The sequence below is a fragment of the Chinchilla lanigera genome, unplaced genomic scaffold (assembly GCF_000276665.1).
Source record: "Chinchilla lanigera isolate Chin_1 unplaced genomic scaffold, ChiLan1.0 scaffold00080, whole genome shotgun sequence".
Taxonomy (NCBI): Eukaryota; Metazoa; Chordata; class Mammalia; order Rodentia; family Chinchillidae; genus Chinchilla; species Chinchilla lanigera.
The window spans coordinates 5,254,417-5,262,490 of record NW_004955481.1 but is presented as its reverse complement, the minus strand read 5'-3'; positions in this window follow the sequence as shown (position 1 = coordinate 5,262,490).

Genomic DNA, 8,074 nt, shown 5'->3' with positions numbered 1-8,074 from the left:
AGCCTATGACAAGAGAAGAGTCACCAGTCCAAGGACAGAGGTACCAAGGGTGACAGTACATTACAATCAGTCTCTTATAAAACAGGAGGAGTTCACCTATGAACAGCATCCTCAGGCTTCTCCTGTGCACAGACTAGTCAGCCTCCTGTGTGGCTAGGGCAGGTGTGTTGTCTCCTAAATGGTGTTGCCATCGCTTCTCGCCCTTTTGGCTAAAATCAAGTATAGTATCTGTTCTTATCAGTTTAATATCTGATACGTCCTCTATCCAAATGGTGTTGCCAAAAGGCGGTACCTGCAACTTCAACAGCAGTAGGGGTGGCAAATACAGTGATGTGAAGCCCTGTCCACACAGGCTGAAGGGGTTGACCCAGACTGAATCTGCCAGCAAGAATGGGTGTGTCAGACTGCCTGAGGAGATTGGAATTCTCTCTAGGGCAGTCTTTTGAATGTAAGAGAATACCTTTCCTAGATCCTGTATCTCAGCAGCCAGGTTAGTGTCTCCTAGCTGCCTGACATCTCGAAAGCTCTGATTATGGGAAGGAGCCTCCCAAACAGTATCTCATAAGGAAGTAGCATGAGTGTCCCAGAGTTCAGCAGACACACAACAAGACTAGGGACAGCATATCAGTTCGGAGCAGATGAGTCTCCTGACAAAGCTTAGCTAAAGTGGTCTTCAGGGTGTGATTCATGTGCTCCACTTTCCTTGAATTTGTGGTCTGTAAGGTGTATGAAGATTCCATTTGATCTTTTCTTTATTTTAAAGAGAACAAAAAATAAAGAAAAAACAAGACAATACAGCATTTAAAACAAGATGATAGGAAATTACAATGGTTGTTATAGTGCATATCTTTATCTTGAAAGTAGTTGTTGAGATTACTGGATACAGGCATACAAAATTGATTGAATAATTAAGCACTAAGTGTTCCTTTCAATAAACCAATAGAAATTAGTACAATAATTGTTTTAGTTATCTTGTCTGTGTGTGTATATATATATATTCTTTTCCCCTTCCTTCTTTCTTTCTTTTCTCCTTTCCCCCTCCCAGTTGTTCCTTCCTTTTGAAAAGTTTCTCTCCCTTTCACAATATCTATTGTACCTTATGGATTTTATTTACCCTTTCAGTTTCTTATACTAGGGAGACAATATGATGTTTACACATATGAGTCTGATTTATTTCACTTATGAGTGTGTTCTATAGTTGCATCCATTTACCTACAAAAGCCTCGGGTTCATCTTTCTTTATAATTGAATAGTACTCCATTATATAAAAATACCACAACTTTTGTATCCATTCCTCAGCTGATGGGCATTTGGGCTGTTTCCAAGATTTAGCTATGATCAATTGTGTTGCTATAAACAGGGGTGCACATGTATCGCTGTGATATGATGTTTTCAATTTTTCTGGAAAAATACCCAATAGGGTAATAGCTGGGTCAAATGGAACCTCCAATCCTAGTTTTTTGAGGAATCTCCACACTGATTTCCATAGTGGTTGTAGCATTCTACACTCCCACCAACAGTGGAAAAGGATTATTTTTTCCTCACAGCCTTGCCAGCATTTGTTATTGGTTGATTTTTTGATGATAGCATTCTTTCCGGGGTGAGATGAAATCTCAGTGTTGTTTTAATATGTATTTATCAAATGACCAATGATGTTGAACATTTTTTCATCTATTTGTCATTTGTATTTCTTCATCTGAGAAGTGTGTGTTCATCTCAGATGCCTATTTTTGTATTGAATAGGCAGTCCTTGAATTTTCAGGGCCTGTTTTATTTTAATGCTTTATATGTTCTAGATAGAAGTCCTTTGTCTAGGGAAAGTTGGCTAAATTTTTTTTCCCAATTCGTGGGTTTTCTTTTTATTCTGTTGACAATTTCTTTTGATGTGCAAAAACTTTTCAATAAGGTGAGATCCCAGTTGTTGATTCTTTAAAGTATTTCCCATGCAGTTTGTTTTTTGTTCATGAACTCTCAGCCTACCCCTATGTCTTCAAGATTTCTACCTACATTCTCTTCCAGTAAATTTAGTGTTTCTCTTTTAATATTTAGATCTGTGATCCCTTTGGACTTTAGTTTAGTGCATGGTGATAGACATGGGTCTAGTTTTAGTCTTTGGCATATGGAAAGCCAACTTTTCCAGTACCATTTATTATAGAGTTTATCTTTCTTCTAGTGAACATGTTTGGCCCCTTTGTCAAAGATAAGGTTGCTGAGTGTGTTTGTAGCTGTGTCTGCATCTTCTAATCTGTTCTATTGATCCACAGGTCTGTTTTATTGGCAGTACCATGCTGATTTTTATCACAGTAGCTTTGTAGTATAATTTCAAGTCAAGGATTGTGATGCCTCCTTCCTTTCCTTTGTTGCCCAGGATTGCTTTTGCTATTATAGGTGTCTTCTGTTTTTTTTTTTTTTTTTTTTTTTTTTGGTTTTTCTCCGGTACCGGGAACCGAACTCACGACCTTGCGCTTGCCAGGCAGGCGCTTTTGCCGCTGAGCTAAATCCCCAGCCCCTATAGGTGTCTTCTGGTTGCAGATCAATTTTAGGAAGTTCTCTCTAGATCCGTGAGGTATACTAATGGTATTTTGATTGGGATTGCATTGAATCTGTATAACAGTTTTGGGACTATGGTCATTTTCACAATGTTTGTTCTTATCCATGAGCAAGGAATATCTTTCCATTTTCTGAAATCCTCTACAATCTGTTTTCAGAGTACTATAACTTTCACTGTTCAGACTTTGTATGTTCTTTGTTAGATTTATTCCTAAGTATTTCATTTTTTTGGACGCTATTGTGGTTTCTCTAATTTCTCTCTCAGTGCATTTGTTGTTTGTGTACAAGAGTGCTATTGACTTTTGAGTGTTGACATTGTATCCATCTACTCTACTGAATTTGGTTATTAAATTTAGAAGTCTTTTGGTGAAGTTCTGGCATCTTCTATGTAGAGTATCATGTCATCTGTGAATAACGATAATTTAACTTCTTCCTTTCCTATCCTTATTCCTTTTATTTCTCTCTCTTGCCTAATTGCTCTGGCTAATGTTTCCAGAATTATATTGAATAGGAGTGGTGCTAGTGGACATTTTTGTCTTGTTCCTGATTTTAAAGTGAAAGCTTTCAGTTTTTGTCCGTTTAGTGTGATGTTGGTTGTTGGTTTGTCATGGATGGTAAAGACCATCTACTCTGATTTTCTGTAGGGTTTTTATCATGAATGAGTGTTGGACTTTACCAAAGGCTTTTTCTGTATCTATTGAGATAATCATGTGATTTTTGTCTTTGGCTCTGCTGATATGGTGTATTACATTTATTGATTTGCATATATTAAAACATCCCTGCATTCCTGGGATGAATCCCACTTGGTCATGATGTATAATCTTCTTGATGATTTGCTGCATTTTGTTTGCTAGTATTTAATTGAGGATTTTTGCATCTGTGTTCATTATGGAGATTGGACTGTCATTCTCTTTTTTGGTTGGGTCTTTCTCTGGTTTTTGTACCAGGGTGACACTTCCTCCAGGAATGAGTTGGGGAGAATTCCTTCCCTTTCAGTTTCATTAAAGAGTTTGACAAGTATTAGTATTAAATATTCTCTAAATCTCTGGTAGAATTCAGCTGTGACTCCATCAGGACCTGGGCTTTTCTTTGTTGGTAAGTTTTCTATTAAGTTTTCAATTTCATTGACTGATATTGGGTTATTCAGGATTTTTATATCTTCTTGATTCAGCTTTGGTAATTCATATGTATCTAGGAATCTACCCATTTCTTGTGTTTTTCATCCTATGAGAGTAAAGATTTTTCAAAGTAGGTATTTATGATCTTCTCAGTTTCTACAGTATCTGTAATGATTTCACCCCTTTCATTCCTTATTGCATGAATTTGAATTTTTTTCTTTCCTTTTTTTGATAAATTTGGCTAGGGTTTTACCAATTTTATTCTTTCAAAGAGCCAACTCTTCAATTCATTAATTCTTTGTATTGATTATTTTCTTAGTCTCCATTGCATTAATTTTTGATCTGATCTTTATAATTTCCTCCCTTCTTTGGACTTTGGGCTTGAACTTGCTCTTCTTTTTGTAGAAGCTTGAGGTGCAGAATTAGGTTGCTTATTTGTGCTCATTTTGTTTTCCTGATGGGAGAATTCTCTGCTGCAAATTTACCTCTGTGGACTGCTTTCATTGCATCCCACAGGCTCCAGTAAGTTGTGTCTGCACTTTTGTTTGATTGTAAATGTTGTTTAATGTCTTCTTTAATTTCATCTGTGACCACTGGTTGTTCATGAAGGTGTTATTTAATTTCCATGTATTTATGTAGTTTTTGCAATTTCTTTTGTCAATAATTTCCAATTTCATTACGCTATGGTCAGAATAATATGCAGGAGATAATTTCAATTCCTTTGCATTTACTTTAGCATGTTCTATAGGCTAGTATATGATCTATTTTACAGAACATTCCATGTGCAGCTGAGAAGAAGATTCATTCTGGTGTTAGGTGGAATACTCTGTAAAGGTCTACTAAGTCCATTTATTCACAAGTTTGGATCAGTTTTGTTATTTCTTTGCTGATTTTTTGTCTAGTTGATATATCTCTTTGTGATGGTGAGGTGATAAGGTCCCCTGTTACAATTGTGTTAATCCTTATTTGATCTTTTGTGTCTATCAATATTTGTTTATATAGTTGGGTGCTTCTGTATTTTCTGCGTATATATTTATGATTGCTATCTTTCTACCTTGCAGTTTTACCCCAACAAGTATGTAGTGACCTTTATCTCTTTTGATCATTCTTGAAGTTCACATTGTCTGCAAACAGAATAGCTACTCCTACTTTTTTTTGGGGTTTCTGTCCTTTGGACTTTTTCCATCTTTTTCCATCCTTTGACTTTCAGTGTATGAATTTCCTTTTGAGTTAAATGTGTTTCTTGAATACAGTATATTGTTGGATTTTGTTTCTTGATCCACTCTGCTAGCCTGTTTCTTTTCATTAATGAATTAAGGTCATTTAATAGTGGTTATAACTGATATGTATTGGCTTATTCTTGTCATGTTATTTTCCTGCTGTTGGTTCCCTACTTTTCTCCTCTGTTTAATTACCTGCTCTGCTTAGTGGTTTCTTCTATTGTTGCTGTTGGAATTATGTTCATTTGTATCTCTTTGTTGAATATTTTTCAGTACTTTTTGTAGGCTTAGTTTGGTGGTCATCAATTTCTTCAGTTGTTCTTTGTTGTGGAAGTATCTTATTTCTCCATTAATTTTGAAAGATAGTTTTGCAGGGTACATCAGTCTGGATTGAAAGTTATTTTCTTTCAGGACCTGAAATACTTCACTTCAAGTTCTCCTTGACTTGATAATTTGTGTTGAGAAATCTACCGTGATTATGATGGGCTTTCTTTCATAGGTGATCTGTTTCTTTTCTCTAACAGCTTTTAGTAATCTGTTCTTATGCTGAATTTCTGGGATCTTGATTATTATATGTCTGTGTGTAGGTTTACTTTGGTTATGGATAATTGGAGTTCTACATGCCTCACTTAACTGTATGTTCAATTCTTTTCCCATGCTTGGGAAATTTTCTGCCATTACTTCTGCAAAGTCTTTTTATGTCATTTGTGTTGACTCCTGCTTCTTCATTGACACCTGTCAGCCTTATATTGTTTTTCTTTGCATCATCTTGTAGCTGTTGAACTGTTATTTCCTGGTTTCCTTGTTATTTTTAAGAGATCCATCCTTTCATGATCACTAGCTGCAATGCCATCTTCAAAGTCTGAAACTTTGTCTTCAGTTTCACGTAAGTGATTTAGCCAGCTTTCAATAGAATTTTAAATTTCATGGATATCTCTCATGCATTCTAATTCTTTCCTTTATTGTTCAGTCAAGGTTTCCACCACTTTTCTATGTCTCTCTATTTTTTTATCTATTTCTTCTTTAGATATGCTGAGCAATTCTTTCATTAGGCTTGTCATTTCTTTTTTTTACTTGAGAGATTATTTCTGATCTGATTTCTTCTATAGCCTGATGGTGTTGTTTCTTTACTTCAGTTGTTATCATTTCAGAAATTTCAGGTGTTTGACTTCCAATTGCTTCTATATTGATATCCCCTGGACTTGTTCTGTGTGGGCTGGAGGTCTGAGATTCCATTTTGCTCCTTTGTTTTGACATTTCCTATTTTAAAAAAAATTTTTTTTGCTTTTTTCCGGTACCCAGAATCTCACTCATGACCTTGCACTTGCCAGGCAGGTGCTGTGTCACTGAGCTAAATCCCCTCAAAAAAAAATTTTTTTTATTTTGTTGTCTGTACTGATCCTTGTGAGTTTTGGTAGGAGGTAGCTGTATTACCAGTATCAAGGCCTCTCCATGAATAGTCTGTACTTCCAGGATATCTTCTGTCTGTAGGAGATTCTTGGTTTGTGTCTGTCCCAAGATCCTACCTTCCCAATTAATTGAGAGTGGCATATTGGTTTCTGTTTGGCTCAGTCCTCAGTCTTTTGGTGTAGTGCTCTGGTGAGGTTATTACCCCAGAGCTTCTCAATATTGTTACACAAGGGAGAACAACTGATTATAACAGATATGACAGCCTAGCTACAGTAGTTCAATTAACAATAAGCACAATTTAGAAGCTGACAAACTATGGTAACTATTGATTTTGCACTTTAGACCATAGGAGCAAAGTCTGTAGTTCTATAACAGAACTTATCACAAATTAGGGGTTTGTATGCAAAGTGTTTCCCTTTGTTAGAGTGGATTTACCCTGGGTTCCTCTGGATGAGCTTGTTGCTGTGTCCTGAGTGCTTCTTGCACTGGCTACCTGACCTGCAGTGTAGAAGTATGGGCCAGGCACCAGGCTTCCTCCAGACCTAGGCTCCCTGGATAGTGGTGGAGCAATGGGTGGGGTTTCTCCCCTCCCAAGTGGCTCATGGAGGCTCCTGAGGCTCACTGTCACTCCCATGATGTGGGGGGGGGGACTGAGGGTAGGGTTTCTTCCCTCCTAAGTGTCTCACCAAAGCTCCTGAGGCTCACCAGGGCTCACTGTCACTCCTGCAATGGTGGGTCCATTTGATCTTGAGAAGGTCTGTGAGAACCTGAGTAATCTCTGCCACAAAGATCAGTCCATTGTCACTTCTGATGCTGAAGGGCAGTTCATATTGAGGGATGGCCTCCTGCAGCAGAACTGCACCCACTTCTTGAGCTTTTTCCATTCAAGTAGGTACAGCTTCTGCCCAGCCCAAGGACCAGCAGGTACTTATATCTGAGACATCACCTGATTTCTATGAAATCTACCTTTAATTTCTCAGAGGGTGAGGTTCCAGTGTGCTATAATCCTGGAGCCAGACAAGGATATTGGAGGACATTATTTCAGATACAGATTTGACATCAATTAGGAACTGTGATGACATCTTGAGACATAGTAATGAGATGACATCTTGACATAGTAACTGAGACATAGTAACTGAGATGACATCTTGAGACATAGTAATACTGACCTAGAAGCATCTCTAGTGCAGTTTTTCCCAAGTGGGTGAGGCCATAGTGGTGTTGAACAAGAGCAGGCCATTCCTTGAGGAATTAAAGTCTTCTGGTCCTGTAGGTACCACTGCATTCCTGGACCTTTGTGAGTACCTTCATTCTGAGCCCATTGCTTTTCTTTTGGGGTGTATTGTGGTGGTTCTTTAGGCCAGTCACATGTCAGTAGCAATTTGGGTATCCTAAGGGTGACAGTGACCATTCTGGTGTGTATTCTCTTTAGCCACCTGATCTGCCAATTGATTTTACCTTGTTATGTCATCCTGTCCTTTCTGGTGCCCCACCAGTGTATGATGGCCACTCTCTTGGGTTCCCAGTTGGTTGATGTGTTCCAGGATTTCGATCTGTGCTTCCCTAGGTATGGCATATTGTCTCAGCCTGGTGGGAGTTATACCACCAGTATTGGGGCCTGATTTTGGCCAGTCAAGGGGGTGACTTTTTGGCCCTTACCTCCCATATCAGTGGAGGGTTCAGTTCTGCTCCGTATGTAACTACCAGGCACCTCAGGACCCAGCCCCCTTTGGCAAGTCTTCCCTGGTCCCACCCAGCCCCTCCCAGGGGACCAAC